This window comes from Lutra lutra, chromosome 12 (genome assembly GCF_902655055.1).
Source record: "Lutra lutra chromosome 12, mLutLut1.2, whole genome shotgun sequence".
Classification (NCBI taxonomy): Eukaryota; Metazoa; Chordata; class Mammalia; order Carnivora; family Mustelidae; genus Lutra; species Lutra lutra.
In genome coordinates, this window is record NC_062289.1 from 84964728 (window position 1) to 84983721 (window position 18994).

At 45.0% G+C, this 18994-nt stretch overlaps 1 long non-coding RNA gene across 1 annotated transcript; it reads right to left on the reverse strand.

Moving 5' to 3' along the window:
• Positions 1-411: 411 nt before the first annotated feature.
• On the reverse strand, positions 412-10172 carry LOC125081912 (uncharacterized). Its single transcript, XR_007121819.1, has 3 exons — positions 10033-10172; positions 9749-9926; positions 412-931 (listed from the first exon to the last, which is right to left on the reverse strand). It is a non-coding gene; the product is annotated as an uncharacterized LOC125081912 (long non-coding RNA).
• Positions 10173-18994: the final 8822 nt, after the last annotated feature.

Below are 18994 nucleotides of genomic sequence, written 5' to 3' on the forward strand. Positions count from 1 at the left end.
CTGTCTTCGAGGACAGATCTAGGGACCATATGTATGTGTGTACATAGATATTTGCTCATATTTGCACCTTTACCTAAAGCTCTGTCTTTAATGTGGAAAACCACAACCTCACACCAATATCCAATTCCACTCCACAGAGTCCATTCTAGCTTTCTCCCTTTTCCATATCCTCAACTCCCTTTTCCAACAGTGGGAAACCTGGCTCACATTGTCCTGAGCATAATTATTTATCTGATCTTTCCTTCTCATCTGTAACCAATCGCCCATTACCACCATCTTCATCTGTCAGTCCTAATGCCCACCTTGCCCCAAAGAAATGTATCTTGACAAAAGGGACGATGAGCATGGTGATCCCTTTTTTGGCTTGGTCTCCAGATTTAAAAAAAAAAAATTTTTTATCTTTTCTATTATGAAATCTCTAGTGAAAATTTCCCCAACCTCCAATGGCCAGAGATGTGTGGAAGGAAGTGCTTGATAAAGGTTTAGAAGCTGAACACTTCCTAATTCATCTCAAAAGCCAAATGCCATCGCAGAATACACGAGGAATGTATTAGTAGACACCTTTGCTCTCCTCATTTGTTGCAGACACAAAAGCCCTATATCATGAATCCCAGCCACTCCTCTATTATTTTGAAGGCCCTCTGTGAAACAAAAGGGAGAAAACATGGAGCATCTATGTTTTTCTTTGTTCAATGCATTTGGAGAATGAAGTCTGACAGTTCCCCAGTGAAGCCATATGTACCAGATTCTTTTGTATGACGGAAGATATTGGAGGGAGATTGTAGATAGCAGGAAATTCACAAAAATGTTTTCCAATGACTAGGTGGCATGTTGGCTGCTTTTCATGTTTTTGTCTTGCTTTGCTTTTTAGGCTCCAAGATCAAGTCTTGTTTCATCGCACCACCTGCTGGCGACTTCTCAGAATTTGTTTCTTTCTTTCTTTCTTTTTTTTTTTTTAAGATTTTATTTATTTATTTGCCAGAAAGAGAGAGCACAAACAGAGGAAATGACAGGCAGAGGGAGAGAAAGAAGCAGACTCCCCACTGAGCAGAGAGCCCGATGCGGGACTCGATCCCAGGACCCCGAGACCATGACCTGAGCTGAAGGCAGAGGCTTCACCCTCTGAGCCACCCAGGCGCCCCTCAGAATTTGTTTCTTCCAGGGCGCCTGGGTGGCTCAGTGGGTTAAAGCCTCTGCCTTCAGCTCAGGTCATGATCCCGGGGTCCTGGGATCGAGCCCCACATCGGGCTCTCTGCTCAGCGGGGAGCCTGCTTCTTCCTCTCTCTCTCTCTGCCTGCCTATCCACCTACTTGTGATATCTCTCTCTGTCAAATAAATAAATAAATAAAATTAAAAAAAAAAAAAGAATTTGTTTCTTCCAACAAAAGGCAAAAAGGCTTGTTCAACAAAGGTTAACAAATATTTTTTTTCTTCTCCCACCTAAAAAACTACCATTCACAGAGTTTGGGTGGTACAAATATTTCAATGCTCTTCATCTTTAATAAAACAAAACACTTGATTTCCAAATTTATAACAATTTTTATCTTTTTATTGTGACATATATATGCTTAAAAGTACATACTATTTTTTAAAGGCTTTTTTTTTTAAAGATTTTATTTATTTATTAGACAGAGATCACAAGTAGGCAGAGAGGCAGGCAGAGGGAAAGGGGGAAGCAGGCTTCCTGCTGAGCAGAGAGCCCAATGCAGTACTCGATCCCAGGACCCTGGGATCATGACCTGATCCGAAGGCAGAGGCTTTAACCCACTGAGCCACCCAGGCGCCCCTACATACAATTTTTATATATAGTTTAAATGATAATTATAAAGAGAATCTGTACAACTAAGACCTACATCAAGAATAAGATTGTCACCACTTTAGATAACACTCCTCCCTGATCATAACTTTCTCCCACCCTCCCCACGAAAGTAACCTTGATTTTGGGATAATCATTTCAGCATGTACTACTTGATTTTGGGATAGTCATTTCAGCATGTACTACTTCTAGAACCAGAAAACAACTAAAGTATTAATTTTTTAAAATAGTGCAAAAATTGGGGCACCTGGGTGGCTCACTTGGTTGAGCATCTGCCTTCAGCTCAGGTCATGATCACGGGGTGCTGGGATCCAGACCCCGTTAGGCACCCTGCTCAGCAGGGAGTCAGCATCTCCCTCTGCTCCTCCCCGCCCATTCATTCTTTCTCTCTCTCCAGTAAATGAATAAAATATTTTTAAAAAATGGTGTAGGGGGGCACCTGGGTGGCTCAGTGGGTTAAGCCGCTGCCTTCGGCTCAGGTCATGATCTCAGGGTCCTGGGATCGAGTCCCGCATCGGGTTCTCTGCTCGGCAGAGATCCTGCTTCCCCCGCCCCCTCTCTGCCTGCCTCTCCATCTACTTGTGATCTCTCTCTGTCAAATAAATAAATAAAATCTTTAAAAAAAAAAAATGGTGTAGGGGCACCGGGTGGCTCAGTGGGTTAAAGCCTCTGCCTTCGGCTCAAGTCATGATCCCAGGGTCCTGGGATCGAGCCCCGAATCGGGCTCTCTGCTCAGCAGGGAGCCTGCTTCCTCCTCTCTCTCTGCCTGCCTCTCTGCCTACTTGTGATCTCTGTCTGTCAAATAAATAAATAAAATCTTAAAAAAAAAAAAGACAATATAATACCAGGGTCACCTGACTGGCTTAGTCAGTAGAGCAGGTGACTTTTCATCTGAGGATTGTGAATTTGAGCACCACTTTGGGTGTGGAGATTACTTAAAATTTTTTTTAATTTTTAAAAATTTATTTTAGGAGCACCTGGGTGACTCAGTAGGTTAAGCAACTGCCTTTCACTCAGGTCATGATCTCAGGGTCCTGGGATCGAGTCCCACTTTCCGCTTCCTGCTCAGCAGGGAGTTTGCTTCTCCCTTTCTCTTTGCCCCTGCTTGTGCTCTGTCTCAAAGAGATGAATAAAATCTTTTTCTTTTTTAAAGATTTTATTTATTTATTTGACAGAGAGAGAGAGAGCACGCACAGGGGGAGCAGCAGAGAGAGAGGGAGAAGGAGGCTCTCTGCCCAGCAGCGAGCCTGATGCGGGACTCGATCCCAGGACCCTGAGACTATGACCTGAGCCAAAGGCAGAGGCTTAACCCACTGAGCCACCCAGGTGCCCCAGATGACTCACATCTTAAAAGCTGTTATAAGTAATTTTTTTATATTTTTATATTATATTATATTTTATATTATATATTTATATATATATTAATATTTTATTTACTTATTTGACAGAGCAAGAGATCACAAGTAGGCAGAGGGGCAGGGAGAGAGAGAGAGAGGGAAGCAGGCTCCCCGCTGAGCAGAGAGCCTGATGCGGGTCTCGATCCCAGGACCCTGGGATCATGACCTGAGCTGAAGGCAGAGGCTTAACCTACTAAGCCACCGGGTGCCCCAGTAATTTATATTTTTGAGTGCTTACTATGTACCAAGCACCATGCTAGGCACTGGGATTACAGTAATGAGCAAAACCAGATAGAGCTCCTATTCATACGTAGTCTATGCCATATTAAATATTACACTACACAGAAGACACTGGAAGGTCAGCAAAGGGAGGGCAATAGAGAAGTATAGAAGTATTGAATCAATCTGTTGTACACCTGAAACTAACATAACACTGTATGTCAATTATACTTCAATAATTTTTTTAATTAAAAAAAAAAAAAAGAATTATGAGGTGAACACCACCCCTTTAACAACCCAGGTCAAGAAATAGAACCTACTCTTCCAGCTATAAAATAAGTAAGTCATTGGGGGAACCTGGATAGCTCAGTCGGTTAAGTGACCAACTCTTGATTTCAGCTCAGGTCCTCGCAGTGGTAAGAATGAGCCCCATGCTGGGCTCTGTGCCCTGTGTGGGGCCTGCTTAAGATTCTCTCTCCCTCTCTCAGCTAAATACATAAGCCATAGAAATATAATATATAGCATAGGGAATATAGTTAATAATATTGCAATAATTCTGGGGTGCCTGGGTGGCTCAGTCAGTTAAGAATCTGCCTTCAGGAGTTGAGGGAAATTGGAAGGGGAGGTGAACCATGAGAGACTATGGACTCTGAAAAACGATCTGAGAATTTTGAAGGGGTGGGGGGTGGGAGGTTGGGGGCACCAGGTGGTGGGTATTGTAGAGGGCACGGATTGCATGGAGCACTGGGTGTGGTGCAAAAATAATGAATACTGTTATGCTGAAAAAAAATAAAAAAATTAAATGTTCAACAATCAAAAAAAAAAAAAAATCAAAAAAAAAAAAAAAAAAAAAAAAAAAAAAAGAATCTGCCTTCAGCTCAAGTCATGATCCCGGGTCCTGGAATGGAGCCCCTTATCAGGCTCCCTACTCAGCAGGAAGTCTGCTTCTCCCTCTCCCTCTGCCTGCCACTCCCCTACTTGTGCTCTCTCTCTCCATCAAATAAATAAAACCTTTTTTTTTTTTTAAAGATTTTATTTATTTATTTGACAGAGAGAGATCACAAGCAGGCAGAGAGGCAGGCAGAGAGAGAGGAGGAAGCAGGCTCCCTGCTGAGCAGAGAGCCGGATGCGGGGCTCGATCCCAGGACCCTGAGATCATGACCTGAGCCGAAGGCAGCGGCTTAACCCACTGAGCCACCCAGGCGCCCCTAAATAAAACCTTTTTTAAAAACTTAAAATACAGAGGTGCCTGGGTGGCTCAGTAGTTAAGCATCTACCTCTGCTCGGGTCATGATCCCAGGGTCCTGGGATCCAGCCCCGCACTGGGCTCCCTGCTTGGCACGAAACCTTTTTGTCCCTCTCCCTCTTCCCTTGTTTATGTTCCTTCTCTGGCTGTGTCTCTCAAATAAATAAATAAAATCTTTAAAAAAAATTTAAAATACATAAACAAAAATTTTAAAAAAAAATTTTAAATAAAAAACCATTACAAATAATAATGACGCTGTAATAACTTTATAGGGAAATCATTTTGTAATGTATAAAAATATTGAATCACTATGAGGTATACCTGCATAGGATTTTGTATGTCAATTAGATTTCAGTTAAAAAAAAAAAAAAAAAAATAGAACATTGACAGCCCCCAAAGACTCTTCCATGCTGATTCGAAATCCCCTTCTTTTCCCCAGAGGTCACTGCAATCCTAATTACTTTGCTTTTCCTTGTAATTTTTACTATTTATCTTTGCATCCCTAGATAACATAGATTTGTTCTTCCTAGTTTCAAAATTTCATAAATGAAATTATACCTTTATTTTCTTTTTGTTATTTATTTTTACCCTGGTTTTCTTGTGGGCTACAGTATATTTAAGACTCATCTATGTTGCACGTGACTGTCATTTGTTTGTTTTACCTGTTATGATATTCTAGCGTATGAATAGTACCTAAGGTTTACTTTGCTATCACTGATAAACAATCACACCACTTCCTGTTTGGGATTTGCAGAACAATGCTACAATGAGCTTCATGTCTATTTATGTTGGCACACAGCTAGGAGTTCATTGCCAGAGGCAGGATTACTCTTACTTTTTTTTTTTTTTTAAGATTTTTTTTTTTGGGGGGCGCCTGGGTGGCTCAGTGGGTTAAGCCGCTGCTTTCGGCTCAGGTCATGATCTCAGAGTCCTGGGATCGAGCCCCGCATCGGGCTCTCTGCTCAGCAGGGAGCCTGCTTCCTCCTCTCTCTCTCTGTCTGCCTCTCTGCCTGCTTGTGATCTCTCTGTCAAATAAATAAATAAAATCTTTAAAAAAAAAAAAAAGATTTTTTTTTTTTTTATTTCGTTATTTGACAGAGAGAGAGATCACAAGTAGGCAGAGATGCAGGCTGAGAGAGAGGTGGGGAAGCAGGCTCCCTGCCCAGCAGAGAGCCCAATGCGGGGCTTGATCCCAGTACCCTGAGATCACAACCCAAGCCGAAGACAGAGGCTTTAACCCACTGAGCCACCTAGGCGCCCCATCATGAGATTTTCTTATTAATATTTATACTTACATCCTGCTATGACCTAAATGCTGTATCCCCCTAAATTCACATCTTGGAACCCCAACGCCCAATGTGATGGTATTGGGTAGTGGGGCCTTTGGGAGGCGACTAGACCTTGAGAGTGGAGCCTTCATAAGTAGGATTAGTGTCCTTATAAGAAACCCCCCAGAGTTCCCTGGTCCCTTCCACCACGTGAGGATACAATAAGAAGTCTACAACCCAAGAGAGGGCACTTGGCTGACCATGCTGATAGGTTTATTTTGGACTTTCAGCCTCCAGACTATGAGAAAGAAAACTCTGTTACAGTTTCTAATACCAGCCTGTGGTATTTTGTTACAGCAGTCTGAAGGAAGGAAGGCAGAGCCTAACATTTTGAGTAAGGAATGAGGTCCATATTATTTGCAACATGATTTCAATTTCATTCATCAATATTTTAGAAGTGTAGCTATATATTGTTGCCATATTTATATATTATTGTTAACACACACACACACACACACACACATTTGGCCTTCAAAGTAAAAAAATATTTATTATCTTTACAGAAAAGACTTTGCCCTCTGGCTCTGGGAGGTGGGGGTCACTTTCCCTGGACAAAAGGGAAGCTCATACATTTGGAGATCTACCATCAAGGAGGAAAGAGAGGGGCGCCTGGGTGGCTCAGTGGGTTAAAGCCTCTGCCTTCGGCTCGGGTCATGATCCCAGTGTCCTGGGATGGAGCTCCACATCGGGCTCTCTGTTCAGCAGGGAGCCTGCTTCCCCCTCTCTCTCTGCCTGCCTCTCTGCCTACTTGTGATCTCTCTCTCTCTGTCAAATAAATAAATATAATATTTAAAAAAAAAAAAGGAGGAAAGGGCACTGAATTTCAGTAGCAACAAAGAATGTCCACCACAGCCACCCACCCACTCTACCTGCCCATATTATCATGGCCCAGGATATGTGTGAAGACATAGGACAAAGTCAGTATCAAATACCATGATTATATCATAGGAGAAAATTAAGTAGGTTAGGGAAAGGACCAGTTTTTCAACCATTCACTAGGGTTGAAAGGACTGACAATTGAGGGGGGCCTGGCTGACTCAGTAGAGCATGTAACTCTTGATCTCATGGCCCTGAGTTCAAGCCCCATGCTGGGTGTGGAGCCTACTCAAGAAAAAAAGAAAAACAAAAAGAAAATAAAGGACAGACGGTTATTATCCTGATAAGTCTTTTGTCATTTTTTAAAGAGGCAGAGACAACGCAATTATACATTATTCATCTATCCATTTATTTATCAAATTATTTATTAAGGACCTATGGGGACCTGTATTCATTTCCTAGGGCTGCCATAACAAAATACGATAAACTGGGGGGATTTAATATCAGAAATGTATTGTCTCACAGCTCTGGAGGCTAGAAATCTGAAATCAAGGTGTCTGCAGGGGTAGAAGCTCTGAGAATCTGTTCCACGTCCCTCTTCTAGCTTCTGCTAGTGTTCCTGCCATCTTTGCTATTCCTTGGCTTGAGGCAGCATTTCTCCAATTTTACTTGGCATTCTACTTGTGTCTGACTCTGTCCATATTTTCTCTTTGCATAAGGACGCCAGTCATATCGTATTAGGACCTACTCTAATGACCTCATCCTAACTTGATCATCTGCACAGACCCTATTTCCAAATAAAATCACATTCACAGGGGAGCCTGGGTGGCTCAGTGGGTTAAACCTCTGTCTTCGGCTCAGGGTCCTGGGATCAAGCCCCGCATCGGGCTCTCTGCTTGGCAGGGAGCCTGCTTCCCCCTCTTTCTCTGCCTGCCTCTCTGCCTACTTGTGATCTCTCTCTCTGTCAAACAAATAAATAAAATCTAAAATTTAAAAAAAAAATCACATTCACAGGAACTGGGGATCAGGATTTCAATGTCTTTGGGGGAAACACAATTCAACCCATGACAGAAACATGTCTGGAGGCTTACAAGGGTAGAGCATCCTTCCCCCCCCCCCCCAGATTTTATTTATTTAAGAGAGAAAGTGAGAGATAGCATAAGCCGGGGGGAGAGGCGGATGGGAGAGGGAGTGGCAGACTCCCCACCAAGCAGGGAGACTGCCATGGGGCTCCATCCCAGGACCCTGGGATCAGGGGATCATGACCTGAGCCAAAGGCAGATGCTTAACCAACTAAGCCACCCAGGTGCCCCAAGGCCACAGCATCCTTAAACTTAGCCTTAAAAGAGTGGGAAGACACCAAGGAATGAAAATAGGAAGAGGGAAAAATAGGAGAGGAGAACAGAGAGGACTAAAAAGAGAGAAAAAGACAGAGAAAAGTTGGAGGAGAGAGGCAGGGCCAAGTACATAACTTGTGGAGCCCAGTGCAAAAATGACAATATGGGATTCCTTGTTAAAAAAGTAAGAATTTCAGGGGCACCTGGGTGGCCCAGTGGGTTAAGCCTCTGCCTTCAGCTCAGATCATGATCTCAGGGTCCTGGGATCCAGGCCCGCACCTGGCTCTCTGCTCAGTGGGGAGCCTGCTTCCCCCCACCCCTCTCTCCGCCTGCCTCTCTACTTACTTGTGATCTCTGTCTGTCAAATAAATAAATAAAATCTTCAAAAAAAATTAAGAATTTCAAAATGGTGACAGCAGAGCATTAAGCCAAGCACAAGGCCCTTCTTAGCATGAGGCCTGGGTGACTCCTCTATGGGAAAAATGGTACTAATGGGTATACTGAGAGTCCATTTAAGGTGTCCTTGTTTGGTTTTTCACTACTTTTCTGTGTTCCTTGCAAGTCACCTATGAAGCAGATCATTCTTCCTACAGCAGGTGCATTCTTGGGTTAGGACCCTTCTAAGATCCAATCTCTCAAGGAGAAAATAGTTTAGGGAGATGGTGGCTATCCAAAAGGGAAAATCTTGGGGATCCCAGGTGGCTCGGTCAGTTGAGCACCCGACTCTTGATTTCAGCTCAGGTCATGATCTCAGGGTCCTGGGGTGGAGCCCAGCCTCGGATGCTTGCTCAGTGGTGAGTCTGCCTTAGGATTCCCCTCCTCTGCTGCACCACCTCCCTCTCCTGGCTGCAGGGGCTGCATGCCCGCAGTCTCTCTCAAATAAATAAATAAATACATAAATATTTAAAATAAATAAACACAAAAGGGAAAATTCTTTCTCCCTAGCCCAACATAACATCTAGTGACGTCCTCAGAATACCCAAGAATCACTTTTCCTTTCAGTTGTTTGGATCCTTAATTAGGATTTATAACTTGGCATGGAAGTTTCTCAGCTCACCAGCTGGACACTTTCTTACAGAGCTTTCCAGCTTCTCCCTATTTAACCAGGTCACTGTGGTCAAAAAGTGACCTTCTGCCTTATCCCCTGTATCAAAGCAAATTCAAGAAAACACACAGGTTCCTAACCACCGGATTTGGTTCCAAATATTCTCAGCTTGGCACCTAACCTCCTCTCTCCCAGACTACCCTCCCCACGCCCCCCACCCCCACCGCTATGTTAATAGGACACCATCTCCCATGCTCTTTGAGGTCACCCTCCCGTTTCAGTCAAGACAGTCTCCAAAGCCACTTTACACTATCATTCCCAGTCCAAGACCTTGCCCAGGCTAGTCCCACTCCCGGGCCCCACGGTGTGAACTTTTCAGGGGCAGGGGCTGAGTTACATTCATCTTTGAATTTCCAGTATCCAGTAAGGTGCGTTCGTATAAAACATTAAGATGCTTTCCACAAATGTTTATGAAATAAAGTCGATGAACTGACACAAGGGACTTCCAAAGCATTTACCATTTTAACGACACAAAATCACTTACCTCGATGCAGACTTGTTTCTTCTCCGACTCTTAACTGCACGTGTCTTCCAGTTTCCTGACTCTTGGAACGAACGTTTCTGTGGACAAGAACACGTTCCTCTCTAATTTTTTGTCATAATACTTGTTTTCAAACTGGGCACATGGGAGGCATTCAAATCTCCCCGAGTCCTGAAGCCTTCTAGAATTATAAGAATTCATGAGGAAAAAAGGAAACTCAGGGAAAATCCTCCCTTTCCCTAAACCCTTCATTTAAGACACATGTAAACAGAATAATCTTGTAAAACCTTTTTTAAATCGACAAGGAATTTCTCTGCGATCACATTCTGGTCTTTACATTTCTAGGTTGACTAGTTCTGCAGCAGGGCATCTGGGACAGCGCCCCCAACATGCTTTCCCTTCAGCAACATTGGCATTTGCCGCGTTTTCTCCCTCCGCCCTTTAGGCTTTGGAATACGACCCGCCCACTTCCGGCAGGGGCATCCATAACGCAGGCGCAGCTCCAAGACCCACTCAACAACCCCTCCTTCTAGGGCTTGAAGTACGCGCATGTGCAAAAAGGGGCGGGCTGCTTAATAGCGCGGGAGATTGTAGGCCGCAGAACTCACGCGACTGTCTCCGCCTGCCTAAATAGGTGGGCGGAGCCAACTGCGCTCAAGGTTCAGGCGGCGCACGCGCATTTGAGTATAGGAACGTGGCGCGGGAACGAGGGCAGGCTTTTACGCATGCTCATTCAAATGAGGCCGGAAGCTTTTCACGTCAGTTCTGTCTGGGGCTTTCTTTCCGTAACCGGCCTCTGTCGTTTAAAGGGCCAGAGCTTTTTTTTTTTTTTCTTTTTTAAGATTTTTGTTTATTTACTTGACAGACAGAGATCGCAAGTAGGCAGAGAGGCAGGCAGAGAGAAGGGGGAAAGCCGGCTCCCTGCCGAGCAGGGAACCCGATGCCCAGCTTGATCCCAGGACGCTGGGATCATGACCTGAGCCAAAGACAGAGGCTTTAACCCACTGAGCCACCCAGGCGTAAAGGGCCAGAGCTTTTCCCCACCCAATTGCTTTTTTAAAAAATTAAGCATTTATGGAGATCCTGGTATGTGCGGGCCTAATTTACATTATCTCCTGTGTGCATTTTCCAGTTTTTCCTTTTGGAAAAATTATGCTAGTATTTATATTTTTCATAAATTTCTGCTCTTGCCCCAAGTGTACTATTCCCTTGGAGGTAATTCTCTGAAATGAGAGTCAGTGCAATGTTCTGGCCAGGTCTTCCTAGGTTAACGGGTCTGAGATTGAATCCTGACTCAGCCACTTTCTTGATCTTTTCCTCTGGGTAGCTTATCTAACTTCTGTGAACCTGAGGTTGCTGACTTTTTAAAATGAGAATAAGGATTTCTACCTATCTCATAGGATTGTTGTGAAAAGTAGTTTAGGGTGCCTGGGTGGCTCAGTCGGTTAAGCGACTGCCTTCAACTCAGATCATGATCCTGGACTCCCACGAACCAAGAATGTGTCCTGGATCAGGCTCAATGGGGAGTCGGCTTCTCCCTCTGGCCCTACCCCTTCTCTTGCACTCTCTCTCTCTCTCTCTCTCTCAAATAATAAATAAATATTTTTTTTAAAGAAGAAAAGTACTTTTTAAAAAATGGGGACTCCTTGTGCTCGCTTCGGCAGCACATATACTAAAAAAATGGGGACTCCTGGGTAGTTTAGTGGGTTAAGCATCTGCCTTTTGTTCAGGTCATGATCTCAGGGTCCTTGCCCAGCAAGGAGCTTGCTTCTCCCTCTCCCACTGCCTCTTGCCCTGCTTGTGTTCTCTCTCTGTGTCAAATAAATAAACAAAATTTTAAAAAATAATAATTTAAAAATAAAAAAACTGTAAAGTACCAAGTACTATGCGTCACACCAGCTATATGTTAAGTAAATAAATAGTAGTCATTAAGTGGAATTAATTCAGTCAGAAAATAGTTTTATAATTTCTGTAACACAGTTCCAGATGGTTTTTCAAGAGGATTTACCTAATTCCCTGGATGGCTAGCAGTATGTAATGGTGCCTCTTTGCCCACAGTGCTACCAATATTACAGACCACCATTTTTACACATTTTTCCTAGTCTAGACAGTATGTAATGGTATGGCAGGTTATTTTAACTTTCATTTCTTTAATTGCTAGTGAGGCTGTGCATTTTTCTTTGGGATGATTTATTAGCTGTGTTTGTTTGCCAAACAACTATTTTCAAACCCTGTAATTTCCACAGGCTTATTCCTGCAGACATTATGTTAGGTTCTAACAGAGAATTTTGCTGATCAATTAAAAAGAAAGAAAGAAAGAAAAAGAAAAAAAGAAGGATTTGATAGAAAGAGAGAAGTAAAACTTTCCAAGGAAGGGATAGTGACAAGAGATAAGAGCTCATCCCCAAAACAGCACTGTCTTGTAGAACTTTCTATGGTAAAGGAAATGTCCTGCATCTGCAATGTCCCATATGGCAGCCAGTTGCCACATGTGCCTACTAAATATTTGGAATATGACTAGTGTGACTGAGGAATTTTTATTTTTATTAAACTTAAATTTCCATATAAATAGCCACCACCTTGATAAAGTAACCCTAGAGATTAGGAAAGAAGGAGAGAAAGAAAAGGAAAAGAGGCACTCTACAAAGTCTCTTGGAAGTGGCTTCATTTTATGTGAAAGGGACTCAGGGTGCCTGGCTGACTCAGCTGGTAAAGTTTGAGCTCCACGTTGGGTGTAGAGATTACTTATAAATAAATAAATAAATATCTTTTTAAAAAATTTTACTTATTTATTTGAGACAGAGATCATAAGCAGGAAGGAGGATCAGAGGGAGAAGGAGAAGCAGGCTCCCCACTGAGCAGGGAGCCCAACGTGCGGCTCAATCCCAGGACCCTGAGATCAGGGCCCAAGCCAAAGGCAGAGGCTTAACTAACTGAGCCACCCAGGCGCCCTAAGTAAACCTCTCTTAAGATAAATATGAAGGGACTCAAACTGGACTTTTGGCATTGTTGCTGAAAGAGAGAGTCCCAGAGACCCCCAGTCTTGACAAGAAGTGTTTGTTTGGTTTGCAAAAATCTATCAAGCTATACGTTGATGATATTTTATATATATATATATGTATTTTACACTTCAATAAAAAAGTTAAACAACGTTTGCTGCACATTGTGTTACCCTCTTTAGGCTTTTTTTTTTAAGATTTTATTTATTTGACAGAGAGAGATCACAAGCAGGCAGAGAGGCAGGCAGAGAGAGAGGAGGAAGCAGGCTCCCCGCTGAGCAGAGAGCCCGATGCGGGGCTCGATTCCAGGACCCTGAGATCATGACCTGAGCTGAAGGCAGCGGCTTAACCCACTGAGCCACCCAGGCGCCCCTCTTTAGGCATTTCTTTCTCTGATTTTTAATTTGGCAGAATGAAAAATGAGAAACAATGGTGCCCTGTGACTCGCGCTGGACGGGTGATAGCCGCTAGAGGGCGCTCATCCCGCATCGGAGACTTTTTGAAAAAACACTTCAGAGAACTCAGGAATCCTACAATTCACCCACTTAAAGTGTAAAGATTCCGTGGTTTTTAGTATGTTCACAGGGTTGAGCAGCCATCATCACAGTCAGTTTTAGAATATTTTCATCACCCCTGAAAAAAAAAGCCCCTGCCCTTAACTATCGCTCTCCTAACTCCTCCTCCTCTTCCCTCCCAGGTAACCACGGATCTACTTTCTGTCTCTGTAGATTCTCTTATTCTGGATATTTCTGCTCATACGACCTTCTGTGTCTGGCTTCTTTCACTTAGCACAGTGTTTTCAAGGTTCATCTAGGCTGCAGCATGTCTCAGTGTTTCATTCCTTTTTAGGACTGGACAATATTCCGTTTTATGGATAGATGACATTTTGCTTATCCATCCATCTTTTGATGGACGTTTGAGTTGTCTCAAACTTTTGTCTATTATATGCGCTCGAGGCTTTTGGGGGTCCTGACAGGTGGGTCCTTCCTGCCACTTCTGGAAAGATTGAGACCCAGGTTACTCAACTTCAGAAGACCCCATTCTCATTTTATCTAAAGATGGTGCTCTCAGGCAGGAGTGGCCTGCGGTGGGAATGCGCCCCCTAGAGTTGAAATCTGCAGAGCCTCCAGGCTTTCAGCCAAAGCTTTGTACTGGGGAAAGTGAAAACAGGACCATGCCTTCCCAAGGGGATGTTTATCTGTGAATATAAGGAGGAGAACATACATACTTGTTCTGGAGACCTCAGACCACATAGGAGAGCTCTTTTCATAGCATGCTTTACAAAAGATCCTTGAGAAGAGCCCAGCTAAATTCTAGCCATTCAAGTCTGGCAAGTAATTATGAGACCAGGGTATTTGAAACAGGAGCCCTCAGGCTTGATGCTCTTGGCACCTCAGTGTTGGGAAGTGGCCAGTCCATAGCGAGAAAGAGGAGGAAGCAGGCTCCCTGCTGAGCAGAGAGCCCAATGCGGGGCTTGATCCCAGGATCCTGGGATGGTGACCTGAGCTGAAGGCAGAGGCTTTAACCCACTTAGCCACCCAGGCGCCCCTCCAATTAATTTCTGTAAGTAGTTATATAACCGAGATGATATAAGGGGCAGCCATTTTCCACCACGAGCAGGAGAAAGTTGAATGGAAGAGAGATGGAGAGATCAAGAGACAGGAAAAGGATGGCTTTGCTGTTTACAGCTTTCCAACACGCTTGTATCCTTAATAAATTTCCTTTATTAGGTAGTATGAGATGGTGCTTCTAGATGCAACTAAAAGAAACTTGAATGAGAAAGAATTTACACAGGGCAATTTCTGTGTCCATCAATTTCCTCTGCTGAGAGAGACATACATCCAACAAAATAACTATAAATGATGCAGTGAGTATGGAAATCAGAGCAAAAGTCCCGTTCCAAAAACGAAAACAAAAAAGCAAACAAAATGTCGCATTCCAATGGGAATGAAGAACAAAGCAATGAAGGAGAGCCCACTGGTAATCAAAGAAAATCCCATCAAAACAAGATTTTCTTCCGAGATTGCGAAAGAGATTTTTTTTTAAGATTTTATTTATTTATTTGTCAGAGAGAGAGAGAGTGAGCGCATAAGCAGGTGGAGCAGCAGAGGGAGAGGGAGAAGCAGTCTCCCTGCTGAGCAGGGAGCCCGATGTGGGACTCGATCCCAGGACCCTGAGACCATGACCCTAGCTGAAGGCAAACGCTTAACTGACGGAGCCACCCAGGTGCCCCGATTGCTAAAGAGATTTTTTTTTTAAGATTTTATTTATTTGACAGAGATCACAAGTAGGCAGATAGGCAGGCAGAGAGAGAGAGAGAGAGGAAGGGAAGCAGGCTCCCCACTGAGCAGAGAGCCCGATGCAGGGCTTGATCCCAGGACCCTGAGATCATGACCCGAGCCGAAGGCAGAGCCTTTAACCCACTGAGCCACCCAGGCGCCCCTTGCTAAAGAGATTTAAAAACAGCAATACTCAGAGCACCTGTGGCAAAGTCAGTTTGGTGTCTGACTCTTGGTTTAGACTCAGGTGGTGATCTTGGAGTCGTGGGATTGAGCCCCACATCAGGCTCTGCACTCAGCATGGAGTCTGCTTGGGATTCTCTATTCCTCTCCCTCTGTCCCTCCTGCTGATCCTCTCTTTCTCTCTCTCAAATAAATAAATAAATCCTTAAAAAGAGAAAAGTAATGGATGCCTGGGTGGCTCAGTTGGTTGAGCGACTGCCTTCACCTCCACGTCATGATCTCAAAGTCCTGGGATCAAGCCCTGGATTGGGCTCCCTGCTCAGTAGGGAGCCTGCTTCTCCCTCTCCCTCTGCTGCTCTGCCTGCTTGTGCTCTCTTGCTCTCTCTGTCAAATAAATAAATCTTAAAAAAAAAAAAAGAATTAAAAAAAAAGTAATACTCAGGGCGCCTGGGTGGCTCAGTGGGTTAAAGCTTCTTCCTTCGGCTCAGGTCACCATCCCAGGATCCTGGGATCAAGCCCAGCATTGGGCTCTCTGCTCAGCAGGGAGCCTGCTTCCTCCTCTCTCTCTGCCTGCCTCTCTGCCTACTTGTGATCTCTGTCTGTCAAATAAATAGGTAAAATCTTAAAAAAAAAAAAAGGTAATACTCAATGTGAATAAAGGCAAAGTGGGAGGAAAAAACAGACACTCTTGTGGATGGAATTAATAAAATCATTTTGGAGGGGCATTTGGAGGGGAATTTGGTGTTATATATTAAGAACTTAAAGTGCTGGGCACCAATCATTCCACTGACAAATACTTGTTGAGCAATTACTAGGTGCGAGGCATTTGCCTAGGTCCTAGGGAGACAGCAGTGAAAAAACACAACAACTTCTCCGACTTCAAATACGGCAACATGCCAATAATTGTCAACTATAGACAGCGGTTGTAAGAGATGTTCATTGTACTATGATAATGCTTTACTGTGTGCCTGCAAATTTTCACTTAGAAGTTGGAAGAAAAAAACTTTGCCTTTAAAAAGACAGACAGGGGGGCGCCTGGGTGGCTCAGTGGGTTAAGCCGCTGCCTTCGGCTCACTCGGGTCATGATCTCAGGGTCCTGGGATTGAGTCCCGCATCGGGCTCTCTGCTCAGCAGGGAGCCTGCTTCCCTTCCCCTCTCTCTGCCTGCCTCTCTGTCTACTTGTGATCTCTCTCTCCGTCAAATAAATAAATAAAAATCTTAAAAAAAAAAAAAAGATGGCATTTCTTTAAAAAAAAAAAAAAAAGACAGACAGGGGCACCTGGGTGGCTCAGTGGGTTAAAGCCTCTGCCTTCGGCTCAGGTCATGATCCCAGGGTCCTGGGATCGAGCCCCGCATCCGGCTCTCTGCTCAGTGGGGAGCCTGCTTCCTCCTCTCTCTCTCTGCCTGCCTCTCTGCCTACTTGTGATCTGTCTGTCAAATAAATAAATAAAATCTTAAAAAAAAAAAAAGACAGACAAGGGGTGTCTGGGTGGCTCAGTGGGTTAAAGCCTCTGCCTTCGGCTCAGGTCATGATCTCAGGGTCTTGGGATCGAGCCCCACATCTGGCTCTCTGCTCAGGAGGGAGCCTGCTTCCCCCTCTCTCTCTGTCTGCCTCTCTGCCTACTTGTGATCTCTGTCTTTCAAATAAATAAATAAAATCTTTAAAAAAAAGACAATAAATATGTGTATACACACACACACACACCCGCACACACACACACACCCGCACACACACACACCCGCACACACACACACACACCCGCACACACACATACCTGCACACACACACACCCGCACACACACACCCGCACACGCACACACACCCGCGCGCACGCACACACACCCCCGCACACACCCACCCGCACACACGCACACCCCCCACACGCGCACACACACCCGCACGCACACACCCACCCGCACACACACACACACCTGCACACACACACACACACACACACACACCCGCACACACGGCAGTGCTATACCACATGAAACAGGAATGAGGCTGGGGAAATAGGAAAATAGGTTGTGAAGCACACATAGAGATTCCAGTTGTTGTTGTTTTTTAAGACTTTATTTATTTGACAGAGAGAGACACAGTGAGAGAGGGAACACAAACAGGGGGAGTGGGAAAAGGAGAAGCAGGCTTCCCTCCCAGCAGGATGCAGCGCTCGATCCCAGGACCCTGAGATCAGGACCTACCCTGAAGGCAGATGCTTAAAGACTGAGCCACCCAGATGCTCCAAGAGATTCAAGTTTTATTTTTTTGTTATTATTTTTTTAAAGATTGTATTTATTTGACAGGCAGAGATCACAAGTAGGCAGAGCAGCAGGCGAGAGGAAGAAGCAGGCTCCCTGTTGAGCAAGGAGCCTGATGTGGGGCTCGATCTGAGGACCCTGAGATCATGACCCGAGCAGAAGGCAGAGGCTTAACCCACTGAGCCACCCAGGCACCCCGAGAGTCAAGTTTTAAATAGGGTGGTCCAGGTGCACGTGACTGGCTCAGTTGGTAAATCATGTGACGCCTGATATCGCCCCAAGTTAGGCATAGAGATTACTTTAAAAAATAAAAAGGTGGTCCAGCAACTCCTTACTGAGGTGATGATGTTTGAATAAAATCTTGAAGAAGATGGGGCTCCTGGTGACTCGGTTGTTAAGCATCTGCCCTCCGCTGGGGTCATGATCCCAGGGTCAGCGGGAAGCTTGCTTCTCCCTCTCCATCTTCCCTGCTTGTGTTCCCTCTCTCGATGTGTCTCTCTCTGTCAAATGAATCAATAAAATCTTAAAAAACAACAACAAGAAGAAAACACCTTGAAGAACAGGAAGGAATGATCTAGACTGTTATCTGTAGGAAGAGATGTCCTGGCAGAAGGCACAGAAGAGACAAAGGCCCTGAGGCAGGAACATGCCCAGCATTTTCCAGGAACAGCAAGGAAGCAAGGGCATGGCTGGAGCAGAGTGAGCCTGGGTGCCGGAAGGAAGTCGGGGACAGGATCAGAAAGGAAAGGGTGTGGGGGGGGGGGCAGATGACTGGGAACTCTGAAGGCCACTGAGGGGACTGTAGCTTTTACTCTGAGTGACAGAGGAACCACTGTAAGGATGTGAACCTAGGAGAGTAGTGAGGGGTGAGGTGGGCTGACCTGTGTGTCTAAAATACAAGCATCTTTGGAGCGCCTGGGTGGCTCAGTAGATTGAGCCTCTGCCTTCAACTCAGGTCATGGTCTCAGGGTCCTGAGATGGAGCCCGAAGTCCGGCTCCGCCAGGAGTCTACTGCCCCCACCCCCACCGCTATCTCTGCCTACTTGTGATCTCTCTCAGTTAAATAAATAAAATCTTAATAAAATACAAGCATCTTCGAGAGGTGGAGGGTCTGAATAGCTTCTCTTTGATTCTTAAAGGTGTCTAGGGGAGCCCACCCCCTCCTCCCCCGCAACAGGAGTAAGAACGAGAGTGGTTAGTTTTCCCTTCAAATTTTACCGCTTTGTGTTCCAAACTCGGCAGAGAAGTATTTAACCCTTTCCGGTCTGCTCGGGGTGCTGTATTTGCCCTGGGGATCCCCAGATGGGGAGGGCAGTATCCTCCCCAGGCACACCGGGGCCCACGCTCTGCGGATGCCGGGTCTTTGGGCTCGCCCACCAGCCCTTTGCTCAGCAGGCCGATGAACCGGGCTGCACTCGACCTGCACAGGCCCTAAGACGTCCTTCCCCACGCCCACTACTCTGCACCCTCCCCTCCGCGAAGCAAGCACAAGGTCTCGCCAGGAAGGGGCGGGCTCTGCCGGCGGCTTT